Source organism: Triticum aestivum, chromosome 1A (genome assembly GCF_018294505.1).
Source record: "Triticum aestivum cultivar Chinese Spring chromosome 1A, IWGSC CS RefSeq v2.1, whole genome shotgun sequence".
NCBI classification, from domain to species: domain Eukaryota; kingdom Viridiplantae; phylum Streptophyta; class Magnoliopsida; order Poales; family Poaceae; genus Triticum; species Triticum aestivum.
In genome coordinates, this window is record NC_057794.1 from 45,031,361 (window position 1) to 45,046,957 (window position 15,597).

The window sequence follows — 15,597 nt, forward strand, 5'->3', positions numbered from 1 at the left end:
GCAGATGGAGCGCTTGATGACTTCAAGCCTTGGACAGGCCTCCACCAACCGCCGCACCAGCCCGAAATAGCTCCCAGGCAGGGCCTCTCTAGGCCACAGCCGAACAATGAGGCCCTTCATGGCCTGTTCGGCAGCCTTGTGGAGCTCGACCAGTTGCTTCAGCTGGTCGCTCAGGGGCACGGGGTGTCCGGCCTCAGCATACTGAGACCAGAACACCTTCTCCGTCGAGCTTCCCTCCTCGGCTCGATAGAATGCGGCGGCATCGGATACACTCCGGGAAAGATCTGCGAACGCTCCTGGAGAGCTCCGGATTCGGGTAAGTAACAAGTAACTCACGTTTATGTGTTTGCTTTGCATAAGGAATGCCTTACCCGCTGCTATCTTCTTCACCTCATCCAACTCCTGGAGGGTCTTCTGGGATTTGGCCTTGGCAGATTTGGCATTTTCAATAGCCACCGCAAGCTCAGACGCTTGCGTCTTAGAGTCAAGCTCCAAACTCTCATGTTTTTCCATGAGAGCTTGGAGCTCTTGCCGCACCTTGCCAACCTCGGGCTCATATTTCTCCCGCTCGATGCGCAACGTGGCCGCACTCTTCTCGGCCTCGACCAACGCTTGCTTAAGGGTCGCCACTTCAAACGTGGCCCCTGAAATAGCCACGATAATCCTATCATTCTTTGCAATTGCACCTTTTTATATATATTTAAAAACAAGGTAGTTCTTACCTTCATTATCCTCGAGCTGCTTCTTGGCACGCTCGAGCTCTTGCTCGAACCGCCCAAGGTTCTGCTTTAGCGTGTCCACTTCCGCAGTCAGTGCGGCGGACGCAAGCAGGGAAGCCTGCATATGCATATTGACTCATTTGTTAGACTCCTGCGAATTCTATTTGATCCTCTATTCGGCTTTTCTTCCCGAACGCCAAACAGAGCATCAGGGGCTACTGCCTATGTGGTACTACTATTTACACATTCTTTACTTACCTCAAAGCCTGTCAAAAGGCTAGTACAAGCTTCAGTCAGCCCACTCTTGGCGGACTGAACCTTCTGGACCACCGCACTCATAATAGCACGGTGCTCCTCGTCGATGGAGGCGCCTTGGAGCGCCTCCAACATATTGTCCGGCACCTCCAGTTGGACAGGGGCCACCGGCATGGCGGACTTACTCCTCTTGGAAGGAGGTCCCCCGCCGGACTCTGGAACCTCTGAAGGTTCCGGAGCGGTGTCCGGCCTAGAGCCAGACTTGGAGCCCTGGGGGGTTTCATCCCCTTTGCTCCTGGAGTCCGGGAGGTCGCCTTGCGGCGCCTCCAGGACCACCTCCTCCCGGCTTGGAACCTGTTGGGACAACACTTCGGTGTCGTCCGTAGGGCGGGGGGAGGAAGCCGTCAGAAGCGAGTTCACATTCGACGAGTCCAGTGAGCCGCTCGACGACGCGTCGAGCCGGTCTTTGGGTGGGCTGCATAAACATATTCGACATGAGGGAAAAGCTGTGCAATAAATGAATACTATGAATTACTCTGGTATCCGGATACTTACGATTTGGCCAGGGGCTTGGCCCTAGGCGCCCACTCCTCTCCGCCGCCGTTGGCGTCGGTGGAGTATTCCGGAGGAAGGGTTTTCCCCTTCTTGGACCCTTCAGCCTCCCCAGTTGGGGCGGCCTTCCTTTTCTTCCCTTCCCCCGCTGGAGGGGGAGGGGTCTCTTCTTCCTCCTCCTCGTCTTCGCGGGAGGAGTGCGTCTTGGATTCGTCGGATGATGAATCCGGCACCTCCGGGCATCGGGCACTCTTTCGAGTCCCCATGGCCTTCTTCTTGACCTTCTTCTCCGGCACCACATAGGGTGCCGGAACCAGCACCTTCGCCAAGCTAGCATCTGCTGGGCCTTCGGGCAAAGGAGCCAGACAGTTGATCTGTCCGGAGGTCACCTGCCAATCCTGTCAAAGGTAAGGGAGTTTAGATCCCGCATAGAGTCAAACTATGAAAAACGGATGCCCTGTAAAAGGAAAAACAGCTTACCGCGAGAGACGCGACGCTGCGCACTGAATCCGCGATCCTCAGCAGCAGATGCGGGAGCCTCGGCGCCCTTGAAAAGCACCTTCCAGGCATCTTCGTACGTCATATCAAAGAGCCTGTTCAGAGTTTGGTGCCGCGCCGGGTCGATCTCCCACGGGTTGAAAGCCCGTTGTTGGCACGGGAGGATCAAGCGGATGAGCATAACCTGAACTACATTGACAAGTTTGAGCTTCTTGTCCACCAGGGTTTTGACGCATGTTTGGAGTCCGGTTAGCTCTCCTTTTTTACCCCATGATAGGCCCGTCTCTTTCTAGGACGTGAGCCGTGTTGGGGGTCCGGACCAGAACTCAGGGGATGCGACCCATTCGGCATCGCGCGGCTCGATGATGTAAAACCACCCTGATTGCTACCCCTTCAGGGTCTCCACAAAGGAGCCCTCGAGCCAGAGGATGTTGGCCATCTTGCCCACCATGGCACCTCCGCACTCCGCCTGGCTGCCGCGCACCACCTTCGGCTTGACGTTGAAAGTCTTGAGCCAGAGCCCAAAATGGGGGCGGATGCGGAGGAAGGCCTCGCACACGACGATAAACGCCGAGATGTTGAGGACGAAATTCGGGGCCAGATCGTGGAAATCCAGGCCGTAGTAGAACATGAGCCCATGGACAAATGGGTGGAGAGGGAAGCCCAGTCCATGGAGGAAATGGGGGAGGAACACCACCCTCTCATGGGGCCTAGGGGTGGGGATGAGCGGCCCCTTTTCGGGGAGCCGGTACGCGATGTCTTTAGACAGGTATCCGACCTTCCTCAACTTTTTGATATGTCCCTCCGTGACGGAGGAGACCATCCACTTGCCTCCCGCTCCGAACATGGCTGGAGAAGGTTGAGGTTGCGAGTGCGGACTTGGGCGTTGGAGCTCGAGTGCGCAAGAATGGATAGGTGAAGGAGGAAGAAGGCGTAGGTGAAAAGGTGGATCTTTATCCCCTTATATGGGTGGACGCAACTACATGTGCCCACCATCCTGATAAAACTCGCTTATCTCCAAGCGCCGTAATCGATGGCGCGGTTGGGTTACCCACGCCCATATTGATGAGAATCCCGGGATAAGGGGACACGATCTCTGCTTTAACAAGACGTGTCAAGGAAACCGCCTCGCATAACGCGCTAAGATGGGACAGTAAAATGGTTCGAATAAAAGCTTGGCCATGGTGTGATGTCATACTACGGAATACGTCAGCAGATTAGATTTGTGTAAATATTATTCTCTCTATGGCAATATGTGGAAACTTAATTTTCAGAGCCGGACACTATCTTTGTGTTCAAAATCTTCTATGAAGTACTTGGAGGAGGAACCCACCTTGCAATGCCGAAGACAATATGCGCACCGGACTCGTCGTCATTGAAGCCTGGTTCAGGGGCTACTGAGGGAGTCCTGGATTAGGGGGTGTCCGGATGGCCGGACTATACCTTCAGCCGGACTCCTGGATTATGAAGATACAAGATTGAAGACTCCGTCCTGTGTTCGGAAGTGACTTTCCTTGGCGTGGAAGGCAAGCTTGGCGATATGGATATGCAGATCTCCTACCATTGTAACCGACTCTATGTAACCCTAACCCTACCCGGTGTCTATATAAACTGGGGGGGTTTTAGTTCGTAGGACAACATACACATCAACAATCATACCATAGGCTAGCTTCTAGGGTTTAGCCTCCTCGATCTCGTGGTAGATATACTCTTGTAGTACCCATATCATCAATATTAATCAAGCAGGACGTAGGGTTTTACCTCCATCGAGAGGGCCCGAACCTGGGTAAAACTTCGTGTCCCTTGTCTCCTGTTACCATCCGGCCTAGACGCACAGTTCGGGACCCCCTACCTGAGATCCGCCGGTTTTGACACCGACAACAAGCTTTACCATAAACCATTTTATATGAGAGATACCCATAGGATTTTGATAAGTTGTTCTGTAGGCCCAAAGTGCATCATCCAATTTCTTAGACCAATTCTTTCAGGACTTATTGACATTTTTTCTTAATATTAATTTTATTTCTCTATTGCTAAGTTCAACTTGACCACTAGATTGAGGATGATAGGGTGATGCAATTCTATGGTTAACAGCATACTTAGCAAGCATTTTACAGGAAGCACCATGAATAAAGTGTGAACCATCATTAGTCATTAAATATCTAGGGACTACAAACCTTGGGAAAAATAACTTCTTTAAGCATTTTAATGGAAGTGTTATGATCAAAACTACTAGTTGGAATAGATTCTACCCACTTAGTAACATAATCAACAACAACCAAAATATGTGTATACCTATTAGAGGAAGGAAAAGGTCCCATGTAATTAAAACCCCAAACATCAAATGGTTCAACAAATAGTGAATAATTCACAGACATTTCCTGACGCTTACCAGTATTACCTATTCTTTGATATCCATCACAAGATAAGACAAACTTATGGGCATCCTTGAAAAGAGTAGGCCAATAAAAACCAGATTGCAATACTGATACGTCTCCGTTGTATCTATAATTTTTGATTGTTTCATGCCAATATTATACAACTTTCACATACTTTTGGCAACATTTTATATGATTTATTTGGACTAACATATTGATCCAGTGCCCAGTGCCAATTCCTATTTGTTGCATGTTTTTTATTTCGCAGAAAATCCATATCAAACAAAGTCCAAATGCAATAAAATTTTATGGAGAATTATTTTGGAATATATGTGATTTTTGGGACTTGGAATCAACGCAAACGGAGGCCCACAGAGCCCGCAGGACACCAGGGCGCGCCCCATGGGCCAGGCGCGTGGTGGTGGGTCGTGCTCACCTCGTACATCGGTTGGATCTCTACTTCGGGCGCAAGGAAGCTTATACCCGGAAACAAATCGTGTTAAAATCACAGTGCAATCAGAGTTATGGATCTCCGGGAATGTAAGAAATAGTTTTTGGCCAGATCTGGGGAACGTGAAACAGAAGAGAACATAGAGGGAGATCCAATCTCGGAGGGGCTCCCGCCCCTTCGCCGCCATGGAGGCCGTGGAGCAGAGGGGGAACTCTCCTCCCATCTAGGGGGGAGGCCAAGGAAGAAGAAGAACGAGGGGGGGCTGTCACCCCTTCTCTCCCGGTGGCGCCGGAGTGCTGCCGGGGCAAGGATCGGGATGACAATCTACATCAACAATCTTGCTACCGTCACCACCAACTCTCTCCCCATCTATGCAGCGGTGTAACCTCCCTTCTCGCCGCTGTAATCTCTACTTAAACATGGTGCTCAACTCCATATATTATTTCCCAATAATCTATGGCTATCCTATGATGTTTGAGTAGATCCATTTTGTCCTGTGGGTTAATCGTGATCTTGGTTGGTATGATTGTATATTTTATTTATGGTGCTGTCCTACGGTGCCCTCCATCTCGTGCAAACGTGAGGGGCCTAATACGTCTCCAACGTATCTACTTTTCCTAATGCTTTTCCTCTTGTTTTGGACTCTAATTTGCATGATTTGAATGAAACTAACCCCAGACTGACGCTGTTTTCAGCAGAACTACCATGGTGTTGTTTTTGTGCAGAAATAAAAGTTCTCGGAATGGAACAAAACTTTGCGAGGAATTTTTATACAATAAACAAGAGTTTCTAGAGCCAAGACCTACGGGAGAGGGGCACCTGGGTGGGCACAACCCACCAGGGCGCGACCCCTCTCCTGGCGCGCCCAGGTTGGTTGTCCCCACCTGGTGGCCCCGCAGACCCCTGAAACCAATGCTAGAAAATCCTATTTTTCCAGAAAAAATCAGGGAGAAAGAATTATCGCGATCCATGAGACAGAACCGCCATCACCTCCTGTTCTTCATCGGGAGGCCAGATCTGGAGTCCGTTCTCCAGAGAGGGGGATCTTCATTCTTCGTTATCACCAACCCTTCTCCATCGCCAATTCCATGATTCTCCCCATCGGGAGTGAGTAATTCCTTCATAGGCTCGCTGGTCGGTGAGGAGTTGGATGAGATTCATCATGTAATCAAGTTAGTTTTGTTAGAGCTTGATCCCTAGTATCCACTATGTTCTAAGATTGATGTTGCTATGACTTTGCCATGCTTAATGCTTCTCACTTTGGGCCTGGTAGCCATGATTTCAGATCAGAACCGTTTATGTTATCACCATTATATCCATGTTCTAGATCCGATCTTGCAAGTTATAGTCACCTACTATCTGTTATGATCCGGCAACCCCGGAGTGACAATAGTCGGGACCACTCCCGGTGATGACCGTAGTTTGAGGAGTTAATGTATTCATCATGTGTTAATGCTTTGTTCCGGTTCTCTATTAAAAGGAGGCCTTAATATCCCTTAGTTTCCAATAGGACCCCGCTGCCACGGGAGGGTAGGACAAAAGATGTCATGCAAGTTCTTTCCATAAGCACATATGACTATTTACGGAATACATGCCTACATTATATTGATGAGCTGGAGCTAGCTAGTGCCGTATCGACCTAGGTTATCACTGTCTCATGATGAATATCATCTAACAAGTCATCGATCCAATGCCGACGAATTTGTCCTATATTGTTCTTGCTAAGTTACTACTGCTATCATCACTATTACACTTGCTACAAAATTACTACTATCACTCTTACTGTTACCGTTGTTGCTGCTACTATTATCAAAACTATCATACTACTTTGCTACTGATCATGTTGCTGTATATAATTAATCTCCAGGTGTGGTTGAATTGAAAACTCAGCTGCTAATACCTTCAAATATTCTTTGGCTCCCCATGTGTAGAATCTATAACTTTGGGTTGAATACTCTACCCTTGAAAACTGTTGCGATCCCCTATACTTGTGGGTTATCAAGACCTTTTTCTGGCGTCGTTGCCAGGGAGCATAGCTATATTTGTTGAGTCACTTGGGATTATTATCAATTTATGACTATGAAGAATCCGAAGGATGCTAAGACTAAGATTTTTCCCTCAAAGATGAGGGGATGTAAGGAACTGCCATCCAGTTCTGCTTTAGATTCACCTTCTGTTATAAGTAAACTTGCAACACCACCACATGCTATTAATTCTGATGTGTCGCAAGTTATTGATGATGCTACTTCTGCTATGGATAATGCTTATGATGATGCTAGTACCTTGCTTGATAATGATGGTGTGCCACTTGGTGAATTTCTTGATAAAAAATTGCTAGAGTAATACAACATGATGTTGTTGAATCTGACGATGAGCTAGAAACTGAAACTCCTAAAACACCTGCTAGAACTAGCCTTCCTAGATTTGAATTGCCTAAGGTACCGGAAGGTTATGTTATGAATGAGGAGAAAACTAGAGATATTCTTGCTTGTAAGGATAGAGATGGTCTAGAGAAATTATTATGCAAGTTTAAAGAAAAATCTCTGAATGCTAGAATGAAATATGATCCTAAGTTTGCTACTTCACCTATCTTTATTGATGATAAGGATTATGAATTCTCTGTCAACCCAGAGTTAATTACTTTGGTTGAATCTGATCCTTTCCATGGTTATGAAACTGAAACTGTTGTGGCAGATCTTACTAAGTTGAATGACATGGCCACCCTTTTTACTCATGATGAGAAAACTCGCTATCACTTTATTCTCAAATTATTTCTGTTCTCATTAAGGGGTGATGCTAAAGCTTGGTACAATACTCTTGCTCCTGGTTGTGTGCGTAGTCCCCACGATATGATTTATTACTTCTCTGAAAATTATTTCCCTGCTCATAAGAAACAAGCTGCTTTATAGGAAATATTTAACCTTGTTCAAATTAAAGAAGAGAGTCTCCCACAAGCTTGGGGGAGGCTTTGTCAATTACTTGATATCTTCTATAATGGATTAACCGATGCTTCTAGGGATTTCCTAGGTATTTGTGCTGGTTGTATTTTCAGTGAACGAACTGTTGGACAAGCTAAAGAATTATTGAACAATATATTGAAAATTTGTGATGATTGGACTCTTCCCGAACCACCGTCTAAACCCACTCCAAAGAAGAGGGGTATATTATATCTCAGTCCTAAAGAAATGCAAGAGGCAAAGAAATCTATGAAGGAAAAAGGTATTAAAGCTGAGGTTGTTAAAAATTTACTTCCTATTGAAGAAATACACGGGCTTAATACACCACCACTGCCTAAGGTGGTAGAGGTAAATTCTCTTATGAAGTTCAATGATAATGACAATCCTCACAATATGCATCCTAGTCAATGCCTTTATGAGTTTGAAAACTACATTAGAAAACAAGATCACTTCAATGCAAATGTTATGAAACAATTGAAATACAATTCTGATATGATTGCTCGCTTGAGTGACTTGTTATTTAGAATCTCAAATGATGTTAGAGGTGTTGGAAAGCATGCTTCTATGGTCCAAACTCAGTTAGAACAATTTGCTAAATCTCAAAAAGAATTGCTTGATGAAATGAATAATAATATACATGACTTTGCTGTTCGAGCTGCAACTAGAGGAGGTAAAATGACTCAGGAGCCACTTTATCCTGAGGGACACCCAAAAAAAATAGAACAAGACTCACAAAGAAATAACACTAGTGCACCTAGTCCTTCTAGAAAGAAAAATAAGAAGAAAAATGATAGGACATTGCATGCTTCTAGTGAACCTGAAATAGAAAGACCTCCTGACAATGATAATGAAACTTCTATTTCTGATGCTGAAACTCAATCTGGTAATGAACATTCACCTATTGATAATGAAAAAGATAATGCTGATGTTCATGAAGACCCTCAACCTAATAATAATAAAGAACCATGCAATGATGTTGAGATAGAACCACCTGTTGATCTTGATAACCCACAACCTAAGAATAAAAGGTATGATAAAAGAGACTTTGTGGCTAGAAAACACGGCAAGGAAAGAGAATCGTGGGTTCAAAAGCCTATGCCTTTTCCACCTAAGTCAATTAAAAAGAATGATGATGAAGAATTTGAACGCTTTGCTGAAATGCTGAGGCCAGTCTTTTTGCGCCTCGCTTGACTGATATCTTGAAAATGCCTCATTATGCAAAGTATATGAAGGACATCATCACCAATAAGAGAAAAAAACTGGAAGCTAAAATCTCAATTATGCTTGCTAATTATACTTTTAAGGATGGAGTTCCTAAAAAACTTGGAGATCCGGGAATACCAACTATACCTTGCTCCATCAAAAAGAATTATGTGAAAACTGCTTTGTGTGATTTAGGAGCTGGTTTTAGTGTTATGCCTTTCTCTTTATATAAAAGATTTGATTTGAATAAAATCACACCTACTGAAATATCGTTGCAAATGGCCGATAAATCATCTTCCATACCTATTGGTATTTGTGAGGATGTGCCCGTTGTTGTCGCTAATGTTACTATTTTGACGGACTTTGTTATACTTGAGATGCCTGAGGATGGCAACATGTCGATTATCCTTGGTAGACCCTTCTTGAATACTACAGGGCTGTTACTAATTGCAATAAAAGCAAGGTCACTTTTCATATCAATGGTAATGAGCATACGGTGCACTTTCCGAAGAAACTATTCCAAGTGAATGGTTTTAATGTTATTGAAAAATCTCCGACAATCACTATTGGAAGTTTTGAAATACCTCTACCTACTATCAAAAAGAAATATGAAATGCTTATTGTCGGGGACATTCATATCCCCATTGAGGTAACTCAGTGATTTGTGAAAGTTCTTCGGTTTCATGCTAATCGAAAGTGGTTGTTAATAAGACCTGATCAACCTTATTAATGGATCATTTTTGAGCGGTATGAAGTCCATGAATTTAGTAAGGACTACCTTCTGTCTCTACTATTTTTTTTTCTGTTTTTATTAGTTAAATAAAATAAAATGCCATGTTTTGTCTGTTTTCTGATTTCCCCGTGCAATAAAAAAATGACCCAAAAATAAAAGTTCTTAGAATGCCCTAAAAATTTAATACGATTTTTCTGAATATTTCTGAATTTCTGGTGCAAATAATATCAGAGGGAGGTGCACGAGGTGGGCACAACCCACCTGGGCATGCCAGGACCCCCAGGCGCGCCCTGGTGGTTTGTGGTCCCCACATGGGCCCCCTCACTTATCTCTTTACACCACATCATCACTTACCTCCAAAAAAATTCTCCATTGCTCTCTCTCCCATGTTCTTGCTCTCAAACCCGCAGATTTTGATCTCTTTGCTCGAAGCTCCATTTCCGAAACTGTTTCGAGGGATTGTTGCTTGGTATGTGACTCCACCATTTGTCCAATTAGTTTTTGTTTTAGAGGTTTATATTTTGAATAATTAGCTACTCTTGGTGCTGTTGTAAATGAGCTTGCATGTTAAACTTAGAGTTCTAAATAGTTTGAATGCTTGCTATGGCCTCTATGTATCCCTATGAGTAGTTGATATCATTTTTGTGAAGTTTTTGAGAAATTTTGTGGGCTAATAAATTTCAGAATTTTTGTTCATAGGAAAACATGAATATCTTTAGGAAGTTTGGTTCCAAGAAGAACTCTAAGGGTGTTATTGGGGAGTCATCTGACAGTGATCTCCATCCTCGGAGGTTGGCGGAAGTACGGCCGTGTGAATGGCCGCACACCCTGTTAATGGAAAGAGGTTGGAATCCTTTAGGAGTTCACACAATATCCTACTAATGACGGCCTCACCGACTTCATCGCAGCTAAATGCGAACAGTATCATCTCCTCACAAACTCCTTTGTTCAAAGCTTTACTTTCCTTCCTAGAAATAATCCTCCTGAAGTGCGGTTTTATTTATATGCTGAAACCCATTAGATAGCACTCAATGAATTTTGTAACGTATGCATGATCCCTTCTGATGGGAGCTTAGCTGAGCCTAGGTCGGCAGAGTTTGATGCCTTTTATCATACCTTGATTGTGGGAGATGAGAGAAGGGTGTCAGCTATTACTGCCGCTGGCTTGCATTTTCCTGCTGTTACTTTGCTCTTTTCATTGCAAAATGCTTGCTTGCTAGAGAGAAGGTGGGTGTACTCAGCTCACCAGACCTTGATGTTTTGCGTCGCGCGTTAGAGGGCGACAACACTTATAGCTTGGGAGCTATTGTGGCACGTCGCCTCCACATCAATAGTTCCAAGGGTAAAATACATGGTGGGATTTTTGCTACTCGTTTGGCGGCTCACATCGAGGTTGAGATACGCCTTCATGATTACCCTCTGATCAAGGTTTACCTAGACCGTGCAGCCATGGAACACCACCATTTCATTGCAAAAGATTACCCTAACATCCCTATTCCTTATAACTTGGCTTTCAACATTGAAACTCATGATATTATTCCATTGCCTGCTCCTGCTTTGTTTGATCCTGTTGCCAGGGGCGGATATAGGATTATGCCTGGGGACATCATCGCCTACCAGAACGATCAGGCTGCTGCAGAGGAGGACGAAGAGCCTCAGCAGTGGGACCAGTGGATGCCCGCTCCTCAGTACCCCAACTACTATCCAGGTTTCTGATCGACTAACAAGTTAGGCCAAAATCCTCAGCTTGGGGGAGTACGTGTTTCTCACCGACATTACATTCATGTCCACTTATTCCAGTTGTCAGTGTTCACACTTTTTCATTGTATCATCCATGCTTAATTTTATTTTTCTTGCTTTCTTCTTGTGTGTTTGAAAAATCTTAGAAAAACAAAAAAAATTAGTTGTTGTTAGTTTACTTTCTATGCATGCTTAGTTGTAACGCTAAAAAGAAAACCCAAAAAGATTTCCTTGTTCTTCTTTTGCTTGTTGGAAGCTTTCCCGTGTAAATAGTTTTCTCGTTTTTGATTTTCCCTTTTATTTTCTTGTTCAAGAAAACCAAAAACTCCAAAAATATTTCACTGTGTTTCTCTGAATTTCTTTTCTTTTTATTCCAGTTGTACCGAGGAGAAGACCACGATGAAAATTTTGAGTGGCTCTCATATGAATAATTGTTGATCTAATAAAGAGCCCATTTTACCTTGTCTTCTCCTGTCGAATAAAATGTTTGCAGACTCCAGCTTAGTCCATGGCACTCCTGCACTATTATTATTTTCATATCACTCGGTCGTGCAAGTGAAAGGCAATAATGACGATATTCGATGAACTGGCCGTGGCAAAGAGAAACGGGTATGAACTCGACTTGTTCTGTTTGTGTAAATATGTTTAACCTAGTATCCATGCTTTAGCCCATTATGATTGAACATGTTTGCAATGACAATTAGAGATTATAGTTTCTCATGCCATGCATAAGTAGCTAGGAGTGGATAATGATTTATCTTGGATATCAACATTGCGTTAAAATGATTGTGATGTAGTATGATGATATGGTATCCTCCTCTGAATGTTCGAGTGGCTTGACTTGGCACATGTTCATGCATGTAGTTGAATCAAAACCAACATAGCCTCTATGATATTTATGTTCATGGTGATCATATCCTACTCATGCTAGTCTCCAATGTTACTTATGCATAATGCATGTTTATGACTGTTGTTTCTCTCTAGCTGGCCGCTTCTCAACCTAATTGCTAGCCTTCGCCTGTACTAAGTGGGAGCTCTGCTTGTACATCAAAAACCTTGAACCAAAAGTTATTCCAGATGATTCCACCATACCTACCTATATGCGGTATTACCCTGCCGTCCTAAGTAAATTTGCATGTGCCACCTCTAAAAACTTCTAAAAAAATCCTTTTGTGCACCTGGATCGTTCATGGAACGACAGGAGGTGGTCAGTATCTTCCATGCTAAGCGGGTTATTCTCAGGTCAAGAGTTTATTCACTCGCCATTGCATGAGAAGAGGGCGGTAATAGGGATGCCCAGTCCCAAACTGCAAACAGAAAAAACTTACAAATAATCAAACAAAAACTCCCAATGGAGTCAAAACCTTTACTTTTATCGCTTGGGAACCACCACTAGCGTGCTTAGCATGGAAGATATTGATAACTGATAGTCGTGAAGTAAATGAGAAGGGTGTATGTCTCAACATATCATTTACCTCTATTTTAATAACTTGAGCTCTAGCACCTCTGCAAATCACTTCTTCCCTCTGTGAAGGGACTATCTATTTACTTTTATGTTGTGTCATCACCTTCTAAAACAAGCGCCAGAACCTGAGAGCATTGTTGTCATGACTTATGCATTGTGTGTAGCTAATGTTTGGTGCATCATGACCAGATCTTTTCTACTATGAATTACAATGTTTAGTCGCTGCTTGAACTTTGGAGGTGCTCTGCATTTATGTTTTACGGTCTCAGAAAGGGCTAGCGAGATACTACTATTGTCATATTATATCATGGTTGTTTTGACAATGTGTTGCCGTTTGAGATACCTTATTATTGCTCACTAGCTGATTATGTCATTGATATGAGTTAATATATTCTTTAAGAGTTATTGTCGGCATGGTTAGTTATAATGTTGGCTGAAAACCTGGGTGCTATTTAAGCTTATTTATGCAAACAAGAGCAAAATAGTTCTTAAAAGTTTTTCTTTTTCACTTTCAGTTTATCAACTGAAAGCAAAGGTTTAAGCTTGGGGGAGTTGATACGTCTCCAACGTATCTACTTTTCCTAAAACTTTTCCTCTTGTTGTGGACTCTAATTTGCATGATTTGAAAGAGACTAACTCCAGACTAACGCTGTTTTCAGCAGAACTACTATGGTGTTGTTTTTGTGCAAAAATAAAAGTTCTTGGAATGGAGCGAAACTTAGCGAGGAATTTTTATACAATAAACAAGAATTTCTGGAGCCAAGACCTATCGGAGAGGGGCACCTGGGTGGGCACAACCCACCAGGGTGCGTCCCGTCTCCTGGCACGCCCAGGTGGGTTGTCCCCACCTGGTGGCCCCACAGTCCCTAAAACCGATGCTATAAAATCCTATTTTTCAAAAAAAAATCAGGGAGAAAGAATTATCGCGATCCACGAGATGGAGCCGCCATCACCTCCTGTTCTTCACCGGGAGGCCAGATCTGGAGTCCGTTTGGGGCTCCAGAGAGGGGGATCTTCGTTCTTCATCATCACTAACCCTTCTCCATCACCAATTTCATGATGCTCCCCACCGGGAGCTAGTAATTCCTTACTAGGCTCATTGGTCGGTGAGGAGTTGGATGAGATTCATCATGTAATCGAGTTAGTTTTGTTAGGGCTTGATCCCTAGTATCCACTATGTTCTATGATTGATGTTGCTATGCCTTTGCCATGCTTAATGCTTGTCACTTTGGGCCTGGGTGCCTTGATTTCAGATCTGAACCATTTATGTTATCACCATTATATCCATGTTCTAGATCCGATCTTGCAAGTTATAGTCACCTACTACGTGTTATTATCCGGCAACCCCGTAGTGAAAATAGTCGGGACCACTCCCAGTGATTACCGTAGTTTGAGGAGTTCATGTATTCACTATGTGTTAATGCTTTGTTACGGTTCTCTATTAAAAGGAGGCCTTAATATACCTTGGTTTCCAGTAGGACCCCGCTGTCATGGAGGGTAGAACAAAGGATGTCATGCAAGTTCTTTCCATATATAAGCACGTATGACTATTTACGGAATACATGCCTACATTATATTGATGAACTGGAGCTAGTGCCTTATCGCCCTAGGTTATAACTGTCTCATGATGAATATCATCCAACAAGTTACCGATCCAATGCCTACGAATTTATCCTATATCGTACTTGCTAAGTTACTATACTGCTATCATCACTGTTACACTTGCTACAAAATTATTGCTATCACTGTTACTATTACCATTGTTGCTGCTACTATTATCAAAACTATAATACTACTTTGCTACTGATCACTTTGCTGCAGATAATTAATTTCTAGGTGTGGTTGAATTGACAACTCAGCTGCTAATACCTTCAAATATTCTTTGGCTCCCCTTGTGTCGAATCTATAAATTTGTGATGAATACTCTACCCTCGAAAACTATTTCGACACCCTATACTTGTGGGTTATCACTAGTAAAACTCTAAATAGTGCTCGAAAACTATGCTACCACAGAAAAGGAATTTTTAGCAGTTGTGTTTGCTTGTGATAAGTTCAGATCTTATATTGTTCATTCCAAAGTAATTGTTCATACTGATCGTGCTACTATTAAATATCTTATGGAAAATAAAGATGCTAAACCTAGACTTAATAGATATGTTCTCTTGCTACAAGAATTTGATTTGCATATTATTGATAGAAAGGGTGCTAAGAACCTCGTAGCAGCTAACTTGTCTAGGTTAGAGAATGTTCTTGATGACCCACTACCTATTTATGATAGCTTTCCTGATGAACAATTAGCTATCATAAATGCTTCACGTAATGCTCCATGGTATGCTGATTATGCTAATTACATTGTTGATAAATTTATACCACCTAGTTTCACATACCACGACACGAAAAAGTTTTTGTATGATTTAAGACATTACTTTTGGGATGACCCACACCTTTATAAAGGAGTAGATGGTGTTATTAGATGTTGTGTACCTAAGCATGAATAGGAACAAATCCTATGCAAGTGTCACTCCAAAGGTTATATGGAGGACACCATGCTGGAGATAGAATTGCACACAAGGTATTACAATCTGGTTTTTATTGGCCTACTCTCTTCAAGGATGCTCGTAAGTATGTCTTGTCTTGTGATGAATG